The 26,695-nt window shown below is 43.5% G+C and overlaps 1 long non-coding RNA gene across 1 annotated transcript in view; it reads right to left on the reverse strand.

Annotated features, from left to right (window-relative positions):
* The window catches only part of LOC140582856 (uncharacterized), a 56,432-nt gene extending 35,164 nt beyond the window's left edge, over positions 1–21,268 (reverse strand). Inside the window, exon 1 of the long non-coding RNA XR_011985647.1 lies at positions 20,980–21,268. This is a non-coding gene — a long non-coding RNA (uncharacterized lncRNA). The remainder of the gene's footprint in view (positions 1–20,979) is intronic.
* Between the last annotated feature and the right edge of the window lie 5,427 nt (positions 21,269–26,695).

The following is a 26,695-nucleotide window of genomic DNA, read 5'->3' on the forward strand; positions in this document are numbered from 1 at the left end:
TGCACTAATATAATCATCAGTCACAAATTCCTTACTCTAAAATGCCTCATTTAATCACTAGAAAATACTACCATATCTTTACATGAAAACATGAAGCAATATATATTGCCTAGTTTTATTGACACAATTTCTGAACATTGCGTTTTACTGCTGTATCCGGTTAATGGAAAATCATCGCCCAGGTTCATCATTTGGAAATCGCTGTCTAAATGTGAAAATTAAGACATTACAATGCACCTGCCGTTAAAACATAATTAATATTTTAAAAAATGCAATGCATTAATCCACTGGGTTATAAAATAATTGAAGTGGTCTTTTATGGATTCATAATCTGTGAAAGGCTAAAGATTTAATTAACCTTACTTCAACACTTTAAAAAACATATAAAGAAAATGTACTTAAAACTTCCTACATTTAAAGTGATTGCACAGGTGTACAAATAACAGGTGTACGTATTTTTAGAACTCTCTATTGGTCATTTAAATCCAAAAAGCTCCTATGGGTGGGATTTTTTTTTTTATTATTAATTGTGCTTGATACACGGAAAGCCGTAACAGAAGGAGGTCTTACACAAGATCCCTGCAAGATCTGGGCAGTTCAAAGGTAAACGGAATTAAATTTTACACAACTGGATGAAATAAAGAGGTTTTTGTATAAGTCCTGCAGTGGGGCTCTCACTCTTCTCCAGGACGCTGACTGGCCTACATCTAAGCACTGAAATCAGGGTAGCAGCCCCTCTCAGTCAAACAGAGCTGCATCACCAAGGCACAGATGTAGGTCAGAGGCAACATGCTCCCTAGAGCTTTGCTTCTTTCTGCCACGTTAGCCTACCAAGCACCCTTAATGCCACCTTCCCTTACAGCCATCGTCACTAAGACATATTGCATGCAGCAAACCTATATATCCTGCATGACAAATGGCAAAGTTCTTCTGAAGTATGCATTCTATTATACATCTAATTTATTCTAAGTGGGTAGGTAGGTCCCATAACATTGACCTTATGAGCACCTTTTAGACCTCGTTCATACATCTTTTGCAAAACTGCAAAATGCAAACTGTCCATCCAACCATGGCAGGGTCGCAGGGGCCCCAACACAGACAGCACCAAGGCTCAAGGCTGGGGTGAACCCCATGGGAGACCATGTGGTTGGCAGATATACATGTAGCTGACCACATGACAAAGGAAAATCACATATACATGTCTGAATGTTTCTCAGACTAACCGTGCATTGCTCGGTTTGGCAGATATACATGTAGCTGACCACATGACAAGGGAAGAACACTCAAACCCAACACATAGGGGTAGGGGGATTTGAACCCCAGAGCCTGGAGGTCCGAGGCAAGTGTACTAGCCGCTGTACCATCCGTAAGTGGTCAAAACCTATTTGATTAAAAGTGACTAAATGTGTTTTGGAGGAAAAGAAATCAGAAGACTGGTGGGTGACAAGAAAATTGTCCCCCACTCTAATTTCATTGGTTGCCACCAAACAGATGGGCACATCTGCTCCAACCATCACAGCGCAGGAAAACCATTTTCTTCACGACATGGGGGGGAAAGAATGTTGAAACTGTCTGCGACTCTGTTTGCATTCGTGCGTTTCGCTTGGAAGGACCTTCAGGGCCAGATTGTGCTGCTGCGGAATGAACAGCAGCTGCAGACGATGGTCTCTCAGCGCTGGCTGGCTCGGCGCGCCGGCGCATGCCCGCCCGCGGTCTGGCACGGCGCGGCATCGGGAGATTACGCGGCTTGTTGCAGACGAGTAGCCTCATTTGTCAGTGGTACACTTGGGTTTGCGGCACGTGTCTATGACACCTTGGAGCAGCAGGAGATAACTGTGATTCTGTCCTAGACATGTGATTACATTTAGCTACTTAGCTCGTCCAGATCGACTTACATTTTGCCCCCATTTCAGTGATTGGATATTTAAAGGGAAGTATTACAATATGACCAACAACCACAGCATTACAAATCCACTTTCCTTTGTCCGACATAATTTATACTGTCTACAAAGCATTACACATTCTCGAGAAGAGCGGCAAAATGCAGAAATTTATTTAAGACGCAGTCGTAATGTAGATTAAAAAATAAATCCCCTTTACGGTACTTGAAGCCAATATGTGCTTAGATGGTTCTATCCATCCGTCTTGTAACTTCAGCACAGGGTACAAGGTTGAGACACAGCGTGGACAGAATATCAGTCCATCACAGGGCAGACACGCATCCACATGCAAAATGCAGCTCGAAGAGGCAAGTTAGCCTCTGGTTTTTTCATCTGCAGGAGGACACTGCATTACCAAGACGACGCATGACCCGCACATATTGAAGGAAGGATTTAAATCCCCAACTCTAACGGTGTGAGGAGACACCCCCCCCAATACTGCCAATCTGGTCAGGTGACACTGAAATCTACAGAGCGATGCACGGTTAGTCTGAAGAACATTCAGACAGCAAACGTGTTTTCATTTTAGGTTTAGCTGAAATGAGAGAGAATAAGAAAGTCACTCTTTATCAGCTGCAGGAGAATTCATTCGAGTTTGCCATTAATTCAGTCTTGCCCGGCCCTTTACGCAATACTGTAAGACGTCCTCCAACAGTTTGGAGTTGCTCAATAAATAAACGCTAAATAAACTACTGAAAAGCACAGAGACAGCAGGATTCTTTTTTTTTTACTGAAGCCCCAGGGAATGTGATGTTGAGGAGGTCAAACAGGAACCATTGCATTTTTCGTACTGGTTTCCAGTTTGCATCAGGCGACGTTAATCATCTGGACAGTGGGGATGCTCTCTATGCATAAGCCTCTGCCTCTGCCTCCGGTCCACGGTCAGGGTCCAATTGAAGGACTACATATATGACGTTCTTTCAGAAAAAAACTAGCAGCCGAGAACATTAATTTAAAGACAAATCTCCAATTTCACCTTAAGAAAACATACCTGTAGCATTCGGGAAACAACAGCAGCTGTATTTAGGCTTTTGGTGGCCTGTCACACTTAATTAAATCTCATCAACCCATTTCCTCGTTTGGGGAGTAGCAAATAAATTTTTTTGGAAAATGCGCTGTACTTTACCAACAGGGAAGCCCAAAAAAGTCTAATTACTGACAGGGCGTTTATGAACTGTGGAAGGTATTCGTGCTTTCTGTGCCTCATTTGTTTTAGCTGGTGTTTTGTACAAATCCACCTGCTAAGCCAAAATACGAGGCTGACAGTTAATCTCCGATATCCATCCGTCCATCCCTTTATCCGAGCGGTTTCAGTAGGCAGTCACCTGCTTGGAGCTACAATGACTTGGAGTCATCCCAGGAGACATGGGGCGTACAGCAGGGCGCCCCCTGGAGGTGATGCCAGCCAGCCCCCCCCCCCCGCGTGACTAAATCCCTAAACTATCCTGCAAAAATTATTATGTTGACATTTCATAAGCTGACAATATGTACCACTTAAAAAATAGTTTGACTAATGCATTTTCACGAATATATAACAAGATAGTTTCCTGCTGCATCCCTGTAAAATCACCATGTTCGCATGCATGGATTTTGTGTTACGCCGTTACACCCATTAGCCTGGCTGTTGCTAACAATGCCAAACAATGACTGGGGAAGCTACTATTTAATTCTCCCTTCATTTGCATCAAGAATACAGACAGAAGAATACGCTGCCGATTTAATATGTGATTAGATGTTACGCAAATGTCCCTGCATTCCTGTAAGGCAAACCTCGTGGCTCAGACCCAGATTAATTCAAGCTTTTCTGCTTAGAAAATCATGTTTTAAATCAGTCGCAAATACCAGCACATTTTTCACTTTTTTTTTAATATCACAAGGCAAAAATAAAGGTGACGTTCATATGGAATATGAATGAAGGTCTTCAGTATTTATGTTTTTTAAACAGTCCCCAAGGTGTTGGTCTATTAGAGGTATTAGCTTCACAAGGGTTAGCACCTGAATTTAGCATTCATGAAGAGATGCTGGGGATTACACAAGGAACACCTCGTACTGCTAACCTCATATTAACACTAGAGCACAGTCAGCCATAACGGTTTCATTCTAATGCAGCTCTCTGATTGGTTGGCAGATATACATAAAGTGTCGAACCTCTACATAGCGAATTATCTGAAGGACATACAGATGACTGTCTCTCCTGTCCGGCATACTGGTCTTCACCATTTCTTGACCGCGTGGTCAATGCCGGGGAATGGTGACTCAGAGGAGTGGTTAAGCAAGCAGGAGAGGGTCAGTGAGTTTTGGGGAACCGCAAGGCTGGGCCAGTGTGACCCTCAAATGCCATTGAGATGTTCCCCATTTGGGGGTGGTGTGTAGCACAGGGGGGTTAGGGTGCTGTGCCTGTGACCAGAAGGTTGTTTGTTCAAAGCCCAGGTTTGGCAGAGTGATTTCACCAATGGGGCCCCGGGAACGAGACTCTTAATCAGTTATCTGGCTGACCCTGCGTCCTTCACTGTGCATCACACTGGACAATAGCAGACACTAAATAAATTAAATAAATCACTGTTTGTGGAGACCTGTCAGTAGCAGAAGAGGCATCCACAGAACTCACACTCGCTGCTGGAAGAAAACTCCACTCAGCTTCGAGAAGCAGGTCTTGTTTTTCCGCTTGATATCTCGTTTTATATGTATTTCCGATTGCAAAGGGCATAATGCCTTTTGTTATACGATTGCTTGGCTGCAATTAGGTCAAGTCTCAAAAGAGCTGGGGAGGGAAGCTTGTTAATCTGCTCTGCTTTTTATCTGCCAGGCTTTCGTCGTTTAAATCCAAACTTTTGCTTCCCTCTGGGCACATTTTATGCAGCGCAAACATACAAGAAGGAGACAACCTTTACATAGCCCCTGTTCCATTCGTGCATTTCGACTTTTTTTATATTTCTAAAACCTCTAGAGCTTTCTAATACTATAAAATGTAAAACTCAAGTACCGGTGCATAAATCTTATATAATTCGGAGAACAAATCTCAGTGTTTTCTTATTTTAATGTAGCCATTATATTCCAAATAGTGGCCCCATAGAAAATTTGAAAATATTCCCCCGGAGATCTTGTATTTATTTATTTATTATTATTTTTTTAACATAAAGTAGTTGGTAGTTTTATATAACTTGTATAGGTAGCGAACATCATCGCTAAAGAAAAATAAACTATTCACACAAAACAAATGCAGGTACCAACAAATAACAGGAACTGCCAAACAAATATTCGGCAGCAAACTCTGGCAGCTGTTTCCCTTGGTGGTTATGTGCATTAGCTGGTATTCCTGTGAAGACTTGCTCCGGGCGAGACAGTGAACAGAACCATGTGACGCCGGGAAGGGAGGATATGGGACTTTGGGTGACAAGAGAGGCAGAAAAACAGCTGTTTTAGCTTCAGCACAAGGGAAATACAAAATAGGCACAGGGTCTTAGGAGGGATGTCAAAGGGGTGGATCATGTGATCTGGGCTGAGAGAAACACTGGAACTTTCTGTTTTAAAAAGGGTCATAGACACAGGTGAAATGAACGGCTGGCCCCATCCTTGGATACCCACACCGGCCCCCATCTTACAAAGGGCCATTTTTAAATAAGATGGATGAAAGAATCCAGGGTTTGACCAGGACCTAGAGCTTGGTCAATTATGGCAAAAGTCAAACTCACGATCATTTTGGTCAATATTGAGATCACGATTATTTAACACGGTTACTCATTGACTTAACATATCATCAGTAAATATCACGCATCTATTGAACTTTCAAAAGGCTTGTCTTTTTAACAGTGGATTTTCCTGCACTCTAAACATCATTCAACTGAGAAACAAATAAGATTCTGGAATGGGGGTCGCCACATTTAGAATGGCCGTACTTTATTAATCCCTGTGGGGAAATGCTCCGTTTGCCCTATCTTGCTCTCCATAGAGGTGAAAGCAAGCTTGAGGGTCACAGTGACAGGGGCAGCCACCTTGCAGCACCCAGGGAGCTGGGGGTTACGGGCCTTATCCAAGGACCCATGGACATGTGACGATTCTGCTAAGGCTCGGCTCAAACTGGCAACCTCCTGTTCGCGGGCATAGAGGCTTAGCCCGCTAAGCTACACGCAGCTCCCAGTAACACACAACAAATCCAGGTCATCGTCGAGAAACAAAATGCAGCACAAAAATCATTTCATCTCGATGATTTCGTTTTGATTATCACTGGAAGCCAAAATCCCAATTTGAAATTAAAATTCGAGTAGCTGCCCAGCCATACCAACACCAAAAATTCTAGCCTTGATGCTATCTGGCTAAAGTTGAAAATGAACCATCCATGACAAGGACAATTACAAAGCAGCCACCAGAATCTGAAAAGTAATAACTGGATGAACATAAACCCATGCGCTCACGACCAGTTGTCGCAATTTACAGATGCCAGTTTGGTCAAATATCTGTGGTTTGAACGTACAGAGAAGTTTCCAGAAGAAACTCAAGAAATTTGGCAGAGAGCTGCAGAAATTCTCCATGGTGGAATGGTCAGAATCGTGAAGGAAACATACCGAGCATGATAAGAGGCCATGGAGAGGATCTTCACAATGTCATCAAAGCAGAAGGTGGACAAGCACCTACAGGGGTGTGAATAATTTTGGTGTCAGTGTTGTTTAAATAACACAGGTCTGAAGGAAAAGGCAAAGTTTGCCAGTCTTTTTCCAAGTGCTGCTTATTCACGATTCATCTGAGCCAAAATAAAATACTACACAACCTTTTCTTTCTATTTCATTGCCAACATTTAAACAAGGTCATGATAAATATGGAAGCTACTATAATCTGTAAATAGTATTGTTCATGTAAGTACACAGATATTATTATTCAAGAATAATAATGTTCAGGTCAGTATTTACTCAGAACTCATGTTTTTATCTCTTTGATGATAGCAAAAAGCAAATTCCACTTTCACTCAAAAGAACAAACAGAAATTTTCATCAGAAGCACTATTTTGATGATTTTTCTGAGGGAAAAAAAAAAAAGAGAGATCTTTTTAGGTGTGTTTCCATGAGTCTTTCAAGCGCGGTGATTGATTTGAACATGTCAGCATTGAAACCCGAGGAACCCAGTAGAAAACCATAAAGCCACGGCCCCCCGTCCCCTGGTAACATCTTTGAAGCCCCTTTAACCTGTCAAAGAAGGTGTGACTATACTGGTTCGCGTTGGCGCCTTGCAAGTTCTGAGCAGAAGAAAACACGAGGAGTGAGCCCACTCCCTCCCTACATGCCATCTTTCTGAAGACTAAGCCTCTTTCAGCGCAAAACCAAGTAATTTGTCTTCAAAGCAGTGAATCAGCGAGAAGCGAGTCCAGCTCTTCACACCGAGAGCCGCCACACTGTGCCTCTTGCACGGAAAAGGTGGGGCAGAGTCTGGATGGAGGCAGGGGATTCAAAAGGATTCTGACCCCCAAAAAGGGACTCCAGCAGACACATAATCACCTACCTGACCTACCATTCCATTGCAAAAAAAATAAAGCCTTTTCTTGCCACCCAAAAAGTTAAATGTGCAATTAGCTGGTACAAGGCAGGCAACCGTGCTTTGGGAATGTTCGCAAATATGACATCTCCCCTTGGGTGCAGGTAACATCCCTGTGGGAAGATCTACATGTTCCCCACTTCCCTCAAGAAGGGCCTGCTTCAACTGTATCTCCACCAGGAGGGTCGGGCTTTATCCTGGTGTCACCGAGGCTACTGGACTTTTCGCTTTGGGAAAACAACCAAAGAACGTCGGTTCTCAACTTTCGGGAAGGCAGAACCTACACATCTGACAAGAGGTTAGGGGTTAAAAATAAAGAAGCTACTGTCCTTCGGCCGCTTGAAGAGATGTTGGAGAGGCTTGGTACGCTGCACGGGAACCAGCACACACAGAAAAAGCATGGCGAGGACGAGAAGCCGACGTTAAGCTTTTATCGATTTCCCACGGCCTGACCAACTAAGGGTCTCTCTAGGATGTATAAGAACTTTAGATCTGTAACTGGGGTGACAACTACCTGCTCGAGCTGCAGAATGCATGCAAAAATCAGAATGAGGAGGCACGACCATAGCCTCAGCACTGCGGACGAGAGTCAAGAAATGCAAAAATGCATCACATAACAAGGTATAACACGAAAGAGAAATGCAGTGAACACAACACTGCAATGTACAGTGGCCAAAGGCACAGACAAGATATAGAAGGATGGACAGAACGCGGCAGGGAGTGCAGTGTCAAGTGGCTCCCATTTGTAGGGTCCTTAACATATTCTTGAGGTTACTTTCTGGGGCGAGAATGAAATCTGCGAAATAAAGACCTCGAGAAGTGACAAGCAGTGACTAACGGCTCGGAAGCCTTATGTTCACAGGGTGGGAGCAGAAATAAGAATGAAGATTAAAATATCAAGGGCCTTTTAACAGGCTGACTTTCTTCGTGATGATTTAAAATTCCCATCCCAGCACTGCACTGAGACTGCAGCTACAGAGCTCGTGCTCTCACGCTACCCCTGCACAGTCTCTAAGCATGAAAGCTGTGGTTGCTAGGAGACCGTGAAAGTTAGTGTCTCATGTTATAGGTTTCATGATTGGAAGAGCTCAGAGGTATTTGATATAAAATTCACAAGTCAAACATAAGCAAGTGTGTCGACGTCCTGTGTTTGCAGTCAGTCGCTTCGGAGAGAATCGATGGCTAATACAAATATTCCATTCATTCGTCAGCTCTGGGTTCAGACTCCATCATACTGCTTGCAAAGACACCTTATTCTTGTTCTGGAAATTAAACCGTAACCATATTGTTCTCTGCCATTTCTTCCAATCTATTACTCAAACAGCGTGTTGGCAATATGCCTTCAAAGAGCTTTCTAATGAATAGGATCTGCTTTTAAAAAAAGGAAAATTAAACATATGTATAATAATGATAATAATAGTTGCTGGAATTACTGTTTCCAGCCCTTGATATATTATTGCAAACAATACAAGAACAGCGACATAAGGCAACAGGCAATAACAATTAATATCAAATATAAGTGTTTACCACTGTAATTGCATTTTAACTACAGTGTAACTGCTACAGATGGATGCTGTAGCCCTCAGGGAAGCGGAAGCTCATGCTGAATCTGACGGCGTGTTATTTGAACGCTGGCTGTACTCCAACAAGCCACATCTGAAGTATGTTAATGCTGAGTATATTAAAGTACGGTGTACTTTGAGCTTCCATAAACACTCATTCGACAATCACAAATTTCAACTTTTAAATTAGAATACTCCTTTAGAGAACGTTTTTTATACATGGATTGGTAAAAATTTGTTAAAAGTTTTTTTTTTATTTTAAATTTGAAAAAGCCATGTTTAACTTTATAAACGTACAGAATACATTCAGTTCTGAGAGAGAAATGCAGCTGTTTTTAATGACTACATGTACATGGTTATGCAAAGGATTTGGATTAAATTAATGACCTGCTGTAGTGGGATCTTACTGTTTGGAGGTGACGTGGGTAACTGGCAGAGCTGGAAACAGCAGGCGGCCCTCATTTGTGCTACGCTGGGTTTTTCCGTTACAGAGCGCCGCATGCTGAAACGGAGCGCGTGCGTGTGACTCTGGAAAATGCTGGCCGCACAGAAGCAGCGGGCGATCTGCGTGTTGACCGTTAAAATATCAGGACGGCTTACAAATCTGGAAGGTGCAGCAGATATGATTCAGACAGCACTGTCTAACAGTGCATCTCTGAACGCAGCATTATAAGTGGTTTTTATTAAAACACAGGTGGTTTTGGCATTAAAAAATAATAAATCAAGCCGTTATTCAATACCATATTTATCGTTGTCACCGACACCCCAGGGGACGAACCCACTTGAGAGTTTTATTAATTTCAATAGCTGCAGCAGGACCAATCAAAACTAACTGTGGCTGACACTGTAGCTAACGGCAGTCCTAGTAAACATGGCTATGGTGTGTAGCTGTGTACAGACATGTAATATGAGTCTCCCTGCATATCCCTTAACAAAACCCGTACGCTGCTGTTTTTGTGGCGGTTTTTTTCTCCAGATTATTCACAGGTCGTCAACAACCTGCAGTTCGAGCCCGGTTCTCCAACTTGACAGGAAATGATGTAATGTGGGTGGGACAGGCCGCAGGCCCTTGCCATGAAAATGTGCCCCGATGGTTCCGGGCTCAGTCGGGATTCCTACGGTAGCAGGACGCCTCCCACCGGTGCTTAGATCCAAACCTCCCCGTCCAGTTACATACAGGGCCTCTAGCTGGCCAAGCAGGGTTCACAACCGTTAGCCACTTGCTAAATTTCCAGGGCCCCCCCCCCACACATGAGCGACTTACCCCAAACACTTTAACACAGGGCCAGAGTCCTGCAGTTTTCAGAATTTCACCCGCTGCCCATTTGACACAGCAGACGAGGCAACTTCCAATTCCAATGAGCACTTTAATAAATGAATTAAAGCCTACGAATGAGAACAAGGGAACGCCATATAAGGAAAATAAGGGGATTTTTCCAGACATCCTCTCATAAGTAAAAGGTTAATTCCGATACATTTATGCAATAATTTGGTTTGAGTAGAAGACTATGAATCTGGCTCATGCTTTAAGCTCACTGGTTTCCACTGTGCCACAATGCTTAATAATAATTATTATTCAGATGGATTGGTTCAGCTGGGTCTCCAGGTATAAATCAATTTCTCATGAATGGATGACTAACAGTCTCCACCGTGACCCTTGATTAACCACTGAGCCTCAAAGACTTCATGTGATTACTATACAAAAAAAAAAAAACTCATTTCACATTTCAATTCCAAATGAACAATACTTCTTCAATGAAGAATATCATAGTTTATATGTACACTGAAGGAAAAAAACGTCAAGATGTCATCTTAAGTCTTTTAATTTTTTCTTTAAAATTGGGAACAGTGCCCAATTGTCATCTTAGGAATGAACCGGACAGAAAATTCATTGTCCTTGAAAAGCAAGTTTTTTTTTTCCCCCCGAAACGTGAATTAGATAAAAATGTGCTCAGCAGCGGATGGACATTAAACTAAGAACAGACTTGTTCTTTATGTTGTAAAGCAAACCACTTTCAGCCTAATTTACATGTAACAAAGATTTTCCTTGCCTAATTATCATATTTATCATCATAACTGATAAAATAAGCAATACTTTGACACTTTTTCTGCATTCTGAAAAATTACTTTCATAAGCGGGTGATTTTCAAAGCACTGACATGAAGCTTCCATTGAAAGACCTCAATCTTTTTTGCTCCTGCTATCGAAAGCTCGAGTAAGTGACCTTAATGACGAGTTTGATACTTGTTTTACATTAACTGAATAATTCACTTGCCGTTTACATATAACTTACATACAATGAAATTACCTTTTTTTTCCCCTCCTCCACATTTTTCAAACTGAATTAGGTCGGTCATTTTCATAAAAACTCTTCTGTTGATATAAGCCAAAGATTCCACAGTTCCAAGGCCAATCGAAACCATGGTGTTAGCATCGTGCTTTGGGTCCGTTTTGTTGCTTCAGAACACACATGACTTGCCGTCTCATACTGACTGGCCACTTTATTAGGTACATCTAGTTAGTACCAGGTAGGATGTTCTTTAGCCTCTAGAACCGCTTCAAGGGTTGACAAGCTGTTCATTCAGAGAAGCCGTCCTGCACACCACTGTTGTACTGAGCTGTTATTTTGGCACTTGTGGCCTTCCTGTTAGCTTTAACGAGTCTGTCCGTCCTCCCCTGACCTCTCTCATTAACAAGGTATTTTTAGCTCCAGCCTTTCTTCTGACTGGATGCTATTTGTTTATAACACCCATGTCTGTAAATTCCAGGTACCATATTGTGTGAAAGTACCATCCATTTTGCCTTTTCTGAGAGGCTAGATCTACAATGTATGGAACAATCACACTCAAAATCATTCATATCAGGCTTCTTAGCTGTTCATAGTCGAACTTGCTTAAATTGAGCAGTAAGTGAACCTCTTCAGCTGCAGTCACGTGACTGCATGAGCAAGCAGATATAGATAATTAACTGGCCGCTCTACCAGACACTTCCATAGCAGGAAGTCAGTCCACTGGGGTTGTGCCACAATACCCAGAACACCTTGTGTTTGCATAATAACGAAAGAACAAGACAAAGGCATGAAAACAATGGATATTTTGCAACTTGCTACCAACACACAAATTCAGATCTGTTCGAAATGATTCAGTGTTAAAAACAAGCAAACCTGCAAACCATCAGAATACAAGCAGAGTACTGTATTTCTCTTTAAAGCCCAGACTAATTCAGCACTCCCTGCGTGTCAAATTATGATTTTATCCAATATGACTTTCCGTTTTTACTGGAGGACATTATCCTGGAGCAAATTACTTGAGGTACAGTACCTTTCTTAACTACCCTTAACCACTACACTGCCTACCACATGAGTATTAATCAGAAATAATGAAATTCCTTCATCAAATCTGACTGCTGGAATGCCTGATTACAACAGATGGATTTGTGCTGCATATCTGTGTTCACATTTTTCTTGTAATAATACTTACCCTCTGCAGAATTAAGGCTTTTACCACACAGTCACCGAGTTCTATCGAAAGAGCATCCATTAGTTTTGGAACCTGTGTACCTAACTAAACGAATTCTCGTATTTCCACTGCGCTGGCAGAATGCAGAAGAAAGGCCCACTCTAAGGGTCTTCCAAACTGAAAGGATTTTTTTTCAGCCTGAAATATTAAAAAAGATCTACCTTAAAAATGACTATTGAGTCGCTACATCCTGAAAAGACCTCGCTCTCCCAAGAAATTTTCAAAGGCTCAATTCTTTACTCAATTTAGATACTGTGGGATCCTTTTGATTCTGATGGCCCTCACCGGCCAGTCGTGGGTTTCAGAGTGCCTCAGGCTATCCTCGGGACTTTCTGAGCGCGTCTATCATATTATTCGCTGCACAGACTCATATTGTTCATTGAATATTGCTGTCGGCCTTTCAAAGGTTGCCGTTTCAAAGCCCCAAAAAGCGATGTAACCGGTTATTCACATTTTCACTGTTTTGGAGGAAATGGTTTATATGCTCGTTGTCAAAAGGAGTAAAAGTCGAGCGCGTGAGCCGTTCAAGCCATATCCCCGTCCAATACGCAGTGAATGACCAGAGCGGTGCATAAAAAAAAAAATGCGAGCGCATGGATTCTGTCTGAACTGCAGCTCTTCACCACCCCCGTACTTCCTTTAGAAGCGGTAATAACTATGAACAATCAGCCATTAAAATCTATAATGTGTCCCGGCACCTACTGTAAACATTTGTCGGGTGCTGTGAAAAGAGGCGAATTATTCTCATAAATCTTTAACACGCGTAATGGGTGCGTAAACATGAAGGAGGCAAGGTGAATTAAACCAGCCACTGCTCTGATAGGGTTTGACTTGATGTTGGGCAAGTGCAGAAATCTCACGCTAATATACAAAAAAACATAAATCCAAGATTAAATACATGTATTTGTTTTTCTTACAGAAGTGAAATGCGCACATTTTCAACACAGTATTTGGTAGCTGTTGCTATAGAGTACATTTTAATTTGACAATATTAAAAAAATTGACAGGCAAACCAGGCCTGGACGGAAAATATCAGCCGTTCTCCTTGATGTCTAATTCCAAAAAAGGTCAATGCTATATTTTCTGGTGCATCAAGCAGTTGGTTTTCATTTCACTGATTGAAATCACAGGTACTACTGTGGTATGTTCAAATGACCTAGCATGGTTCAAGTTAAATGAAAGCGGAGGTCGATTAAATCGCAGGCAGCACAGAACCCCAACACGGGACACTGTTAAAAACACGATGTACAACAGACAGACCGTCGCAGTCTGACATTTAACTGCTGACTGCAAGAGGTCTAGCAAACATTAATATTTTAAAATTGTAAATAACCTGTCAGAATACAACAAAGCATGCATTTTGTCATTGTCATGAAACAACCTTGCTGCATACACCATCACAGACGAGCGTGTGCTTTTCACCAATGCGTCTGGCTATGAATCACCTAGACGGCGATTTACCGAAACGAGAGACGGCCACACATCCTTCTAAATGCTGAAGTGCTCACTGAGGCTTTTACATAATAGTTTGCTTGTTTATTTTAACACGCAATTTCACGGTGTTCAGAGAAAGCAGCGATAATGTTTTGAAGAGCCGCGGAAAGGACTTTATTATCAATTTCGGCTTATTTTAGTTCACGTTGTTAGTAGGTCAAATTACAGAAAAGTCCATGAAATGGTCGTGGTTGCGTATAAAAAAATGGAGTTAATTGCATGATCCTGTCCCAGTTTCCTGAAAGGAAAACTGGATTTTGTTCCATGGGAGAAACCAGCTTTGGGAGTTAATGGCAGCTAACAGTTAAAGCCCAGGTGGAGAGAGACACAGGGGAATCGATTTTATGACACCATCGTCAGTGTGCGTTTCTTCCATTGCCATCAGGTTTGTTTGGTTAAAACCAGCCAAACAAGTTGAAAGCTCAGATAATCCAGAGAATTAAGTGTACCAATTAGTCAGGGTCATTATTACTTGATATTCTCCATATTGAAATGCTGAGGTCGGTCTGAGAAAAGTTCCCAAATTTACTGGGTGGATGGAGAACCATTTGGGACTTTTAGAAGCATCTTGTTCTCTTCCGGCTCTAAGCCAAAGGTCTATCACTCACCTTCCTGGTTTGCGGTGAGCGTGAAACAAACTGATCAAATGTGTCGGTCCCAATTTCAGCTGAAGATGTAGCGGCAATGGCTCAGATAGGTATGCGGTATGACCCTTTGATCTTGCCCGGCGCTTTGACAGAATATACTTCCCTCTTCTTTGGTCACGTTGCTCCTGATTTTAGTGCAATCAGAGTCCATTGTCTCCCTTTCATTACTTAGCCACACTTCAAAGAGAAGCCGATGATCGACCATGGTCGGAACACATTTGCAACGATTTACATGCCCTGTTATATGTCAAGGGCTGTCTTTTGTCGCTGGCGGTTTGAGTGCCTCCATTATAAATATCTTGTCTATTGTAGTCAAACCAGAGAAACCAGTAGTTATTCGCAGAATCGTAGCTTCTTGGCTGAAACCGACGCAGACTCGCATATGGCTAAGAAGCATCTCCAGTGCTCACACTGCTAATTACATTGGTTGCCAGAATTTTATTGCCAAAAATAGTACGTCCTCTTGCTAGAGGAATCAATCCTGAAAAGGGACAATCACCATGACTGAAGCCTTATCTTATTAAAGCCAACATTTAGATGCCCAAGAAAAAAAAGCGACAGATGCATTCAACTTGACTTGTGCGTCATACACACTTTCTCTGAGTCTCCAAAGTCTGAGAGAACAATATCAGTCGGTGCTTAAAAGTAGAGTGGACTATAAAAATTAACAGCTAAAGAACCGGTGAATAATATTTTAGAAACTCCTCTCACACCTGTGACAGATACTCCAGTGGACGGGCTGCCCGAATCTGGCGGTGAGGGTAAACAGACTGTGTCAACACCGAAGACAGAGCCCCACTAACACCACCAGCCTTCATATGTAGAGGGAAAAAAAGCCTCTGTGATATGAAACAGTAGCAGTTATTAAATGGTGGGAGCAATACAGTGGAAGAGCCTATTTCCTAAAAAGCCACAAGAAGCACAAACCATCTATTTTTTTTTTTTTTATTGTAGTAAAGTAACAGAATAGTTCCTAAGTATTACTGAGGAAGGTTATTTCCACAGGTCTTGAGAATCCCATTTCATCAAACCACGCTGTTCTGAAGGCGGGGGTGCCCTGTGACTCTCTCATTCCTCCGGTTCGATTGAAAGCATGCCTTGTGACTGCAGGTGAGCGTAATTGCTCTGCTTCTTGGAGGGAGAGAGTCGGGCACGCTCGACGTGCCGCTCGACGTGACGTCGCCCAGCCAGAGAAGGCAGGCCTCTTGTGCATCACACCGGCTATTAAAACCACCTTACAATAGACAGCTAGAGGCCTCGTGTGTATCTGCATTAGGCCTCCAGGGCATATATACAGATGGAAAGGTATAAAAGACTGCATGCATTTTTTTTTTTTTTTAAATACAGCAGCTGTGCACTTTCATTATAATTGTACTAATTACTGAAACTTTACCATTAAACCCGGAAGAAAGAACAATGATTTTGCTTTAAACCTTGGGCCATGAGCATCGCATTCCTTCTGAAAACCACAGACATGGACTTTCGTTGTTCTGCAAACGATGACATTCTTAGTTTCCATACATTGGGCACATCCCTGAGATAAAAACCGATAGAGAAGCACCGGGAGCTAATCGTTGTTATTGTGTTTTCATATATCCGGCCAATTATCTTGCCACAGCAAAGCGGGAGAGGGAAAGAGTACCTCAGACAGGCACCACACGAGACGAGAGGACACAGGACTTCAACCTGACAGTACTAAACACTCATCATTTTCATGTAGTCATTTACATAAATTCATGCTGGGCCTCACAATTTTTAAGCAAAGGAGTACAGAATCAGATGAGTATGACGTCATTCCGGAAACTCCTGTAAAGCGATTGCTGAGGATTGCCGAGTTCAGCTCGAGGTTCGTCGAGGCCGGAACAAAAAGGAACCCCGCAAATGTGAGCATGGAAAAGCAGAAACCAGAGCACAGACATGCATGGGGGCCATCGAGAAAACACACACAGCCAGGTCAGCACTTATGTCCCAGTTCTGTGAGATATGATGCTTTGTATAATGTGACAGTTTTAATGAAGTCAGAGATGTGACAGCATGAGCTGTGGGTGAAAGAAACAGAACTTCTGACCCGTAGTTTCCATATATACCCAGCCAACAGGGGGCAGTGTGTGTCTCGATGGGTTACGATGCAATCGGAAGGTCCCAGGTTTAAAACCCATGGCTAACAGAGTGATCATATCACCACTGGGCCCTTAATCCTAATAATGGATACATATCTAACCCTGTGCTGTGACCCCAAGATTCTCTCTCTCATGTATGTGTCTCTCCGGGAGAGTAGTTAGGGATATGGAAAAAATAATTCCCATGTACCTGTACGAATGGTGAAATGAAGCATCATCATCATAATCATATAGGGAAATTGGGATTCCCTTTAAGACACTAGGTTGAACATCAATAATCTTCACTGAAACACACATGACACAGGAAGGCAGACATTACCGTGACAGAATCCCCAAGAGCGCATCTGCCATCCTCTCACCATGGTTAGTCTTTGCTCGGAATTTATTTTTGAAAAATACCAGTAAGAGGCAGCTGAATTATGAAATCACCCCGATGTTACGAGGATGCTTCTCTTTCATGTCATTGACAAGCGGGGCCTGGTGTTTGAGGGTTCGAAGCCTAAAAAAGCCTTCAGCCTCGTCCCTCGGAGGTGCTGTCGACTCCGTTCTTCCGCCTTGGTTGGGGTGTTTGAATGGCGTCTCTGATCCTGTGATAAACTGGCATACCGTCTGCGGCGCCCCCTACCTTTGGCCTCGTGCAGCCTGGGAGGGGCTCCCTGTACTGCACAAGAGATTCGCGAGTCAGATGTTGCTATTCGACAGCTGGGGGAAAAAGGCTTTCGCTCAGCGGTTGCCATGTCGAATATGCTACAAAGGCAGAGGAGAGCAACACCACATGATGTTCTGGAGAGCGCACATGAACACTCACACGCGTCAAGCACAAGATCAGGCGTGAGATCGACAACCCATGCCACCACAAACCACAGTACTAAAGTCAGATACGTGAACATTACAACATGACTAGGTGACCATGTCAGAAAAGCCTTCCTTAAAATAATCACCTCATTAAAAGTATTTGGTATTGCACCCACTCAGATAACAAAGACGTCCGATACTGGCAAATGGCTGCTATTAAGCCTAATTGGGCCTTTAATTGTCAGTCTAGCCAAACATTTTTTGGTTGTTATCCATGTGAGGACACTTGATGGATTATTGACCCACAGCGCCTGACTCAGCAGGTCAATTAGCGGCCGCTAGATGTTCGGCGTCTGGGTCATACGGCAGGGAACGCCAACCGGCACCGAAATCCCGGCGGGGGAACGACCGTCAAGAGCCACACGTGGACCTTTCCGGCTGGGAGCTCGGAGGACGGCAGCAGGTAGCCGCAGGAGAAATGAGGCTTGGAGGCAGCAGGGGGAGGGATTACTGTGCACTGTCACTCACCAGCTGGCCTCCCTCCCCCCATTGGAGGGACAAGCAGCTCGTGATCGATGGCTGACAGTAATCCCACTCACCACGGCTTTTAAAGCCTCATTGCTCCCATGACTACCTGAAGCGTTCCTCCATCACGCCCAACACTGGAATGTCACTATGAAGGCTGGGTTGGAGAGTTGGATCAGAAAGGTTCACGGTATAGCAGCGCGGAGGACAATGTGTGCTGTCGCTTATATTAACCGTGTAGGACAGAAGACAGCGATGGCCAGTCGCGGGTTTCAAAGAGTTCTTGAATCACCAGCCATGGTACCAAGTAGAGATATAATCAGCAAGCTGCATCATGCAGTCGTCAGCAGGTTGAAGAGGGCCACTAGCCCGTCATTCCCCACCGCCCGCCCCTCCCCCCAAAGCTGCCAGCCCTGCAGAACCACTTCCCACACTGACATGGAGATTCCTGTCACAGCAGGACACACATTCCACGCAGAAGCCTGGAAATAGCTATCCATCCGTGAATGTGTTCATTCACGCACTTTCGGAAAAGCCACATATCTAGGCTGGATTCGGGTGATCTGGGTGTGTTCCAAGAGTTACAGGACAGAGAGATACATGCTGGATGGGATCCATCACAGGAAAATTAAAAGTATCACTGATAGTTCTCATAATATCCATTATTGTACTTAATTAATCATTCCTCTTATCTAGCTTACGGCCGTAGTTATTCATATTTTGCTCATGCAATAAGAAGGATAATATTTTTAATTAGTTTATGTAATAATGAATAATACACAGGCATCCCGCCAGTGTAAAAATATATGATTTCAGGGGTCCTAAGGGGGACTTGCCCATGCTGCCTGTGGTCACCCCAGAGGGTTAATGGAACAGTGACATTCTAAAGGGCGCCATCATTTCCCAGGTAGTTCTGCTCTACAGCGCCACCTAGAGGGAAAGGCTCCCCCGGATGCTGGTTCCCATTGGGTACGGGGATGCAGACGGACAGCACCCTCCAGCCTCGGCATACTGTTACATATCAGGAGACATGACACTCCATCAAGAAAGAAAAGACTATGGGGATTGACTTAAAAAAAAAAAAAAACTGAAAATAACATCAAGAGCGGCTACAGCAATCCAAGTGACAGTTTAGAGAATGAAAGCTTTTATTTTTCCTCTGTTCTCCTCTGTCTCTCCTCCTGGCCATAACAAATCGACGGGGCGGTCGCTCTCTGGGGAAAATACACAGGCCACTTCATGGCTGATGAAGGTCTAATAGAAAGCACCGGGGGTCTGAAGCGGCCATTTTGTTTTTGTGACTTGCATGACAAGAGCGGCGCAACCAGATGATGACCATGTCTGTCTCAGCTACCTGAGATCGGCTATCGCATGGGGGGGGGGGGGTGAGGGGGGGCTGCTGAGACTTTGACAGGTGGAGGCACCACACTGGAAGGGTGGGGTTCGGAGAAGAAGTCGGGTCAGTATACCATCCATGGGCCTCAACCAAGTTTTAGGTTGATTTTTAAACAATGATATTAATATCATAGCAAACAATCCTTCCATCCAATCATCTTCTAGCTACCTATCATGGCCAAGTTCATCAGGGGCCTGGAGTCTGTGGTAGACCCTGGATGGGATGCGCAAAAATGCCCACCACGGGCAGATTAGAGATGCCAATTAACCTAACTGCATGTCTCTGGACTGAAATCAGAGCACCCCGAGGAAACGTACGCGATACGGAGAGAGCATGCATAACTCCACACACCCAGAGCAGAGGTGGGACTCGTACCTTCAATCCTGGAGGAGTGAGGTAACATTGTTACCCACTGAGCCACCCTAATCAGTCGTTATTTTGCCATAAGCAAAGCAATTTAACTTACAAGTTGAACATAGTATTACCCAAAAAAAAAAAAAAAAACAATAAAAAATAAGTACTTCACACACAAGAAATACAGCTTTGTTACCTCATTAACTATGCTGGCCACGATTAAATGCTGAGAACGTTATTATGCCCTGGATGGAGCTGACTGACCAGGAGAGCCTTCAAACACCAGCGTGCAGTCGCAGCGCAACACCTCCATCAAAACGCATATTTACGAGGCAAAGGGCCACGTTGGAAGGTTCAGTCTGCCCCAACAGGAACGAGACGGGCAGCACCAGAGACCCAAATATGCGACAGAACGGCAGATTAAAGCTTCCATTCCCCAACGAATTGTACTCCGCACTATGTTCATTTCTGTGAAGGATTAAACTGTACAGGTGCGCACACTCTGTACCACCGTCAGCTGAATAAATGTAATACACGATGCGTTTTCCTCCCTGCCAGACACCTATTGTACAAAGGCATGCAAACATTATGCATAGTAATATTAGAAGTGAAGACCAAGTTTAACAAGACAACAGATATCGCAGAATTCATCAGCACCACTGACTCCGCAAATATCACCAGGGAATTTAAAAGTAGCAACAGGAATGTTTGAATGGCACAAAAATCCTTCCCTATGAGTTTATCCTTTTAAAATACAATCACAACTTTACACGCCACCTTTAGATTTTTATGTAAATATTATTGCAGGGACATATGTATTCTGATGGCAATTTACATCGGGATGTAGGTTACATTTGTAAAACGGCAGAGCAAGGGTATGGTGTTCGGTGCAGGGAAAGTACCACTTCAAAACATCCAGGGAGCTGTGTAACTGAAGACAGCCGCAGCTGCAAGCCGCGGGACAGCCTGGAACAACAAGCCCCCCGGCAGAGACCCGTCTCTCACGGCGTGTCCGCACGAAAGGCTGCAGATCAGGGCTGCAGGTCGGGGCCGCACGCGGCTCGGCTCACGCCCCGAATCCCCCGCACGCTCGTGCCCATCTTACCCCGTCCACTGCGAATCGTTCTTGTCTCCGTGCTGGTCAGACTCCCGAATCAGGCCCTGTTCACTGGCATTGCTGGGTTGTTTAGCAGTACGTGAGCTGGGGGCCACCGGTGCTTGAGAATAAAGATTGACATTTCGCCCCCCGGGAAGCGAAGCGACTCACGCTTCTCCGAGTGCACGGTGGCTCGATACCAGGGCGCTCTTACAGGAATGCAATATCCCCGTGAATAAATATATAGTATCTGATTATTTTGCCGCCTTATTTCAACGGGAGCAAAGCGGGAAATCTGACTACTAGCATTTCCGATCCGCAGTCACGCCCAATCGGTGTCCCCTTTCCGGTTCTACACCCGGTTCCGGATAGGAAACCCCACTAGCGCCTGTTTAATCTGAAAATGGATACTATTGATTTAATGCCAGTTTTGAGGGTAGAAGTTTCATAAGGATGCACACTGATTGATTCACTGTCTGCAGAAATGGCAGATATACAGTTAAAGAGAATAACTTAGGCAGACAGGTTATTAATAAATGCTGATGGGCTTGAAGTGTTAACGGCCACTGTTTGTTATTATGATTATCGGGGGGTTTTCTTTGGTTTTGTTAATGCTTTTCTTGAAGATTGCTTTCCTCTTTATAGTAAATCTTTACAAGGAGACTCCCCCTGAAAGGGACAGGTTTTTTTGACGAGACCCAGATCTTCAGCACTTGCTCGTAAAACATTACGGAATGGGGGGGTCCTTCGGCGACGTGGCAGCGTAAATCTTGAAGGGTGCGCGGGGGTATTAAATGCAGCCATGAGATTATCGCACCCTGCATGTTAGCGTTAGCGCCATATAACGCTCATACGGACTTACGATTCAAACTCCATTCATTTCAATACGGATTTAAATCGCCAAGAAGCTATAGGTCACGTGATATTAATTCCCGCCCCCCTTTTGAGATAATCTATTGATAATCTGAAAACTATTTATGGGTAAATACATTATATATACGGAATGCACGTGACTTAAACATTAAGTTTCCAAGCGTGGACTGGCCATAGGGAAGTTACGGAAATTCATCAAGGGCACCCCGACCTCCTCCCAGGTCGGCGGCAAATTATGAAAGTGGTTCCTCTTGACAGCAAATTCCTGGTCCACTCCTGTATGCTGCTTTACTAACATGAAAATTGAATTTCCCACTTTATACTGCCTTTTATTACATTGCACTTATGGAAAAGTTTATTGTTGGACAAGCAGAGTAATTAATATTTTAATGTACTGCATTATCTCAAAAGGTTACTTGATTTTAATAAACAATTCCCCATTTTGAAAGTTGCTTGTGTCATTTTCATAATGAATCGGCTGAACTTTTTCATTGTCGCTAACCCGGTGATAAATTTGTTTGGTAAATTAATTTCTGTTTTAGGAGCCGGCTGGAAGTCTGTCTGCATGGTAGCTTTAAATATTAATGCAAAGAATTTGTCCTTGTTTTTGTAAGTGTTTTTTAAAAAAAAATAAAAAAATACTGAATCGTGACTGGTGACTAGAGGAGAAGGAGGATATAGTTTTAAAAACTTCAGATGTTTGCATTTTGTTTTAAATATTTTGTTTTCCCCACTATGGGTGGCCCTACTGAATTTCAAGGGTGAGATTTGACAAGTGACCTCGCTTCACGGGTGCTGGGGCCATTTTAGGCTCTGGCAGTCGATTATCTCAAGCCAGTGAAACGTCTGGATTCGTGCTCGATTAGGAATGATTAGGTCTGCCCCCCCCTATGGACGCTGGTGGTGTGTGTCCTCCTTCAGAAGACCATGATTTTCTCTGCTTCACGTACATCCCATTTCAGCTCTCACAAGGACATAACCTGGCTCTCCTGCCCTGATCCATCTTGGGCGCATACAGGGGCGGGGCATTGGCCCCAGCTAAAAAATAATTGGCCCCCAGAGTGCTGCCTCCCCTGTCACTCACCGATTCAAAACATATTATTGGCTAATGATGAGGTTGGCCCCTTTTATATGAATTATGGCCCCTTTCATGCTCCCCACCTTAAAAAAAAAAAATCCTAAAATCGCCTCTGCATGGAATACATCTACGTGAGATCTGGACTCCTGCTGATCTGTAGCCATGGATTCGGGAGGCGGGGTGAGGAATGGTTACGACTCCCTGCCATTCATATTCACACCTCATCGTTAAAAACGCTCGCACTTATCCGGTAATCTAATGGAAGCCCATAAATCCTGTTACCCCGAATGCATCATGATGTCCTTCAAAAGGCTTACACCTAGACATCAATTACATGGAAGCCAAACATCCAATAATTCAGCATTCCATTAATTGTTCACCAATCTGTGATGCTAAATTTGGATGCCAGTTTATTTCTTGTTTATTATTATTATTATTATTATTATTATTATTATTATTATTATTACGATGTCTCATGCTAAGGAACCCTCCAGAAATAAAAGTACTGTGGGATCGAATCTTTTATTCATGAAATGTACATAGCCATTACTGCTGCAACATAGAGACTCTCCAAGGTAGCGTCCAGAATTGCAGATTAAGCCAAGTCTTACTGCAAAACTTGAGCATTGTTCAAACATGATTAAAGAGTTAAAGAGCCTTCAGCTGGCCTGATTTGGGGGTCGGGGGAGTTACATTCCCTCTTATCTTCGCCTCCCAATTTTCTCAGCCAAACCATCATTTATATGTTTTTCTGTATCCTGTTTGTGCCCCTGCTCATGAAAGATTAGGCACACTACTGTATATTGTTTACTGGTGCATGCCTCAAGAAACATGGGATATATCCCAAAACTAATTGAGTTAGTGGAGCAGATGTATTTAAAGAGCCTTAAAACCATATTAATGCAATAAAGAAAATATTTTGCAGCTTCTGATAAGCTGGTAAGAGGTTCAGATATTTTTCTGTGTTTTTCTGTGTTTTGGGATCATACTGAATTTTTTTTTTCTGATCCTTTCAAGCTCTGTACAACAATGAGCCAATTCAACAAATCTATATCTAGATTTGCATATATGAAGTCTCATAGCAATGTTACTTTTCATATTTTGGAGCTGGACATGTCTTTTGGAGGCCTTTCTGCACATTACATTTCCATATTTGAAAACATTTTGTCTAATTAAAATTTGATGTTAACTTCTTTTTTACTCTGGAGAGTTGCCAAATCGTTTCTTGCTCATTCATCCCAGATAAGGCAGTATAATTTTATTTCCTTGAAGACTCCGTCCCTTGAAGTCTAAACAGCTGAAGACAGACGCAGATGTGCATTTTTTACGCAACCCTACTGTGTGTTAGCCTTTTAGCATTCTTTAGCTGCTGAATTTCCCATAGCTCAATATTTGAAAGCTTACTGTTAAAATTGTAGACTTTGATGTGAAATTATCGCATCTAATTCATCCATCCTTATACCCATCCATCCATCCATTTTATACATGCACTTATAAAAAAAAAATGCATTTTATACATCCACGGGGGTCCGGAGTCTATCCTGGAAGCTACTGGCACAATGCAGGGAACAACCCAGAATGGGGCATCAACCTGCATCTCACCCAAGATCCAACCATATTCCTGAAACTTATATCCTAAAAGTACAGCAAGTGAAAATACTCTAATCATTATAATGTAATATATATATACAGTCAAATATCCAATACACTGTTATGAACCATGCACTTTCTGGAAATTTCAGTTCTCGTATGTGCCAAATGGAGTGTGACATGCTAGCAAGATGCTCAGTGAGGAGAAGTCTCTCCCGGCCAAAGCTGAATTCCACTGCGTTTTAAATCTTTCTCAGGTCCTCTGATTTCCAGCGGTCCCGTGCCGCACTTCCTGCAGCGATCTGATGTAGCCATGAGGAAGTCATATGACTTGTCGCGGACGCCGGCCGTCTCCTCCGGCGGAGCTGCAGTATGCGCTGAAAGGAAAGCTGGCTCTTTCCTCTCGCCCCACAGCCAGGAGTGCCTCTTTCTCGCTGGGAGGGGGGCTTTGAACTCCACACTCCCGGTTACCTCCCCCAGAGGGGAAGCCCCCGGATCAGAATAAGCGGGAGGTCAACCAATGCGGCGGCTAAAAGCGGGGAACAAAGGGGGGGTACCTAGTGGGATTCCCCAGCGCCACGCTTTGAAACACGCCAGACCAAACCGGTTTCGGTGACAGCACTGCGTCTCCACAAGCCATTTCAGCAGGATGGTGGGATATATTTTTAATGATCGCTTCTTTTCAAGGATGCGAGATTTGTTTTGAAATTCAGACAGCTGTGCATAAAAAAAGTTTCAACTGTCAGCCCCCAAAACAAACGCTGGTAATCTGCATAAAGTTAATTTTGAATTTATGTCTTTAACTTCTCTGGAGGGATTTTACTATGAATTCCCGTTTCTGCCCCATTGCCGTCTTTATCCATCCTAATTAAAGTGCACTCTTGAAGTTTAAATCCCGCAATTCCATCATACTTTATAGTCTTAACAGAATTACTGACAGATGAACATTCCCTGAATTAAGCTCCTTAATTATAGGTTTAAATGGTTGATTAAAGAGCCACGACTGTTCCCCTTGATGAGCATACTGTATGGATGAAATGCAATCGGTGATTTCTCGTTTGATTGAAAACCTAATGTGCGCCACCTTATTAATTATGAAATCATGAAATACATAAAGTGTTAGGCGTGTAAGGCGGTGGGGGAGGGCCAAGCTTCGGGTGTCCGTTATTATCGTGCTATGAATCGCACCGTTGGATGATCTGGATCTAAAAGGGTAACGGGGATTGACAAGCCAATTGGAGCCTGCCTCTGTTGTGATGTCACCCATGGCATTCTGGGTAAGAGTTTAAGGAGCTCCCACCTGAATACAGGTAATGGGATCTCATGTTGAAGGCTTGATCAGATTATGATTTGTGTTGTACAAAATATGAGTCTGTTCACCTGCACATATTCCCACCTGCTCTTTCCAACTGTTCTTTAAATACATGCACGTTGCTTCCTAGTATTCAGCATCTGCTTGTGAAAAGGCAACTGAAATACATTTGTTTTAAGCTTTCCGTGACAAGTCTGGCGGCTCAATTGGTATTCCCTGTTGCTTTGCATTTCCAGAGTTGTGGGCATGAGTCCTGTGTTCCTTGTCTGTATGTAGAGTTTGCTTGTTCTCTGTCACATCAGTTTCATCCTGGTACTCTTACTCGTTCTCAAAGCCAAACACGTAGGCCAGTATTTGTAGATTGCGTGTGCGGCATGCGCCCTGCGATGGAGCATTTACGTATCGGAAAGGTGGACGTTACGGACCTCTTTTTACAGTCCCCACTGCTGATTCTGAAGCCTTTCTCAGCATAGTACACTGTGGCCTGTCATTTGCATTCTCCTGGGCTAAAAAGTATATTCACGCTGGCGGCGAAAAGTGACACATCAATATGTATGTGGACCAGTAAAGCCGTTTGATGGAGCTTTCTCAGCCTCCCCCATAAACTCTCCTCTGAACCACCCCCCCCCCCCGAGATGTATTAAACCTGGCACGCCGTGTCTTATCCCACTTGTTTACTGGAGAACGTTTCCATCGCCATCAAGGCGCCCCCTTCCACGTCGTGGGATCCCCCGCATTGCCAAGTGCACCATTCTGCCCCCCCCTCTCGCCCATATGCACCAGTGAGGCCCACCACATAGGGCCACCGCAAGAAGCCTGGGGCATGTTTTGCTATCAAAAAGGTTATTTGACAGCCCTCCCCCAGCACTGCA

Source organism: Paramormyrops kingsleyae, chromosome 25, assembly GCF_048594095.1.
Source record: "Paramormyrops kingsleyae isolate MSU_618 chromosome 25, PKINGS_0.4, whole genome shotgun sequence".
Lineage (NCBI taxonomy): Eukaryota > Metazoa > Chordata > Actinopteri > Osteoglossiformes > Mormyridae > Paramormyrops > Paramormyrops kingsleyae.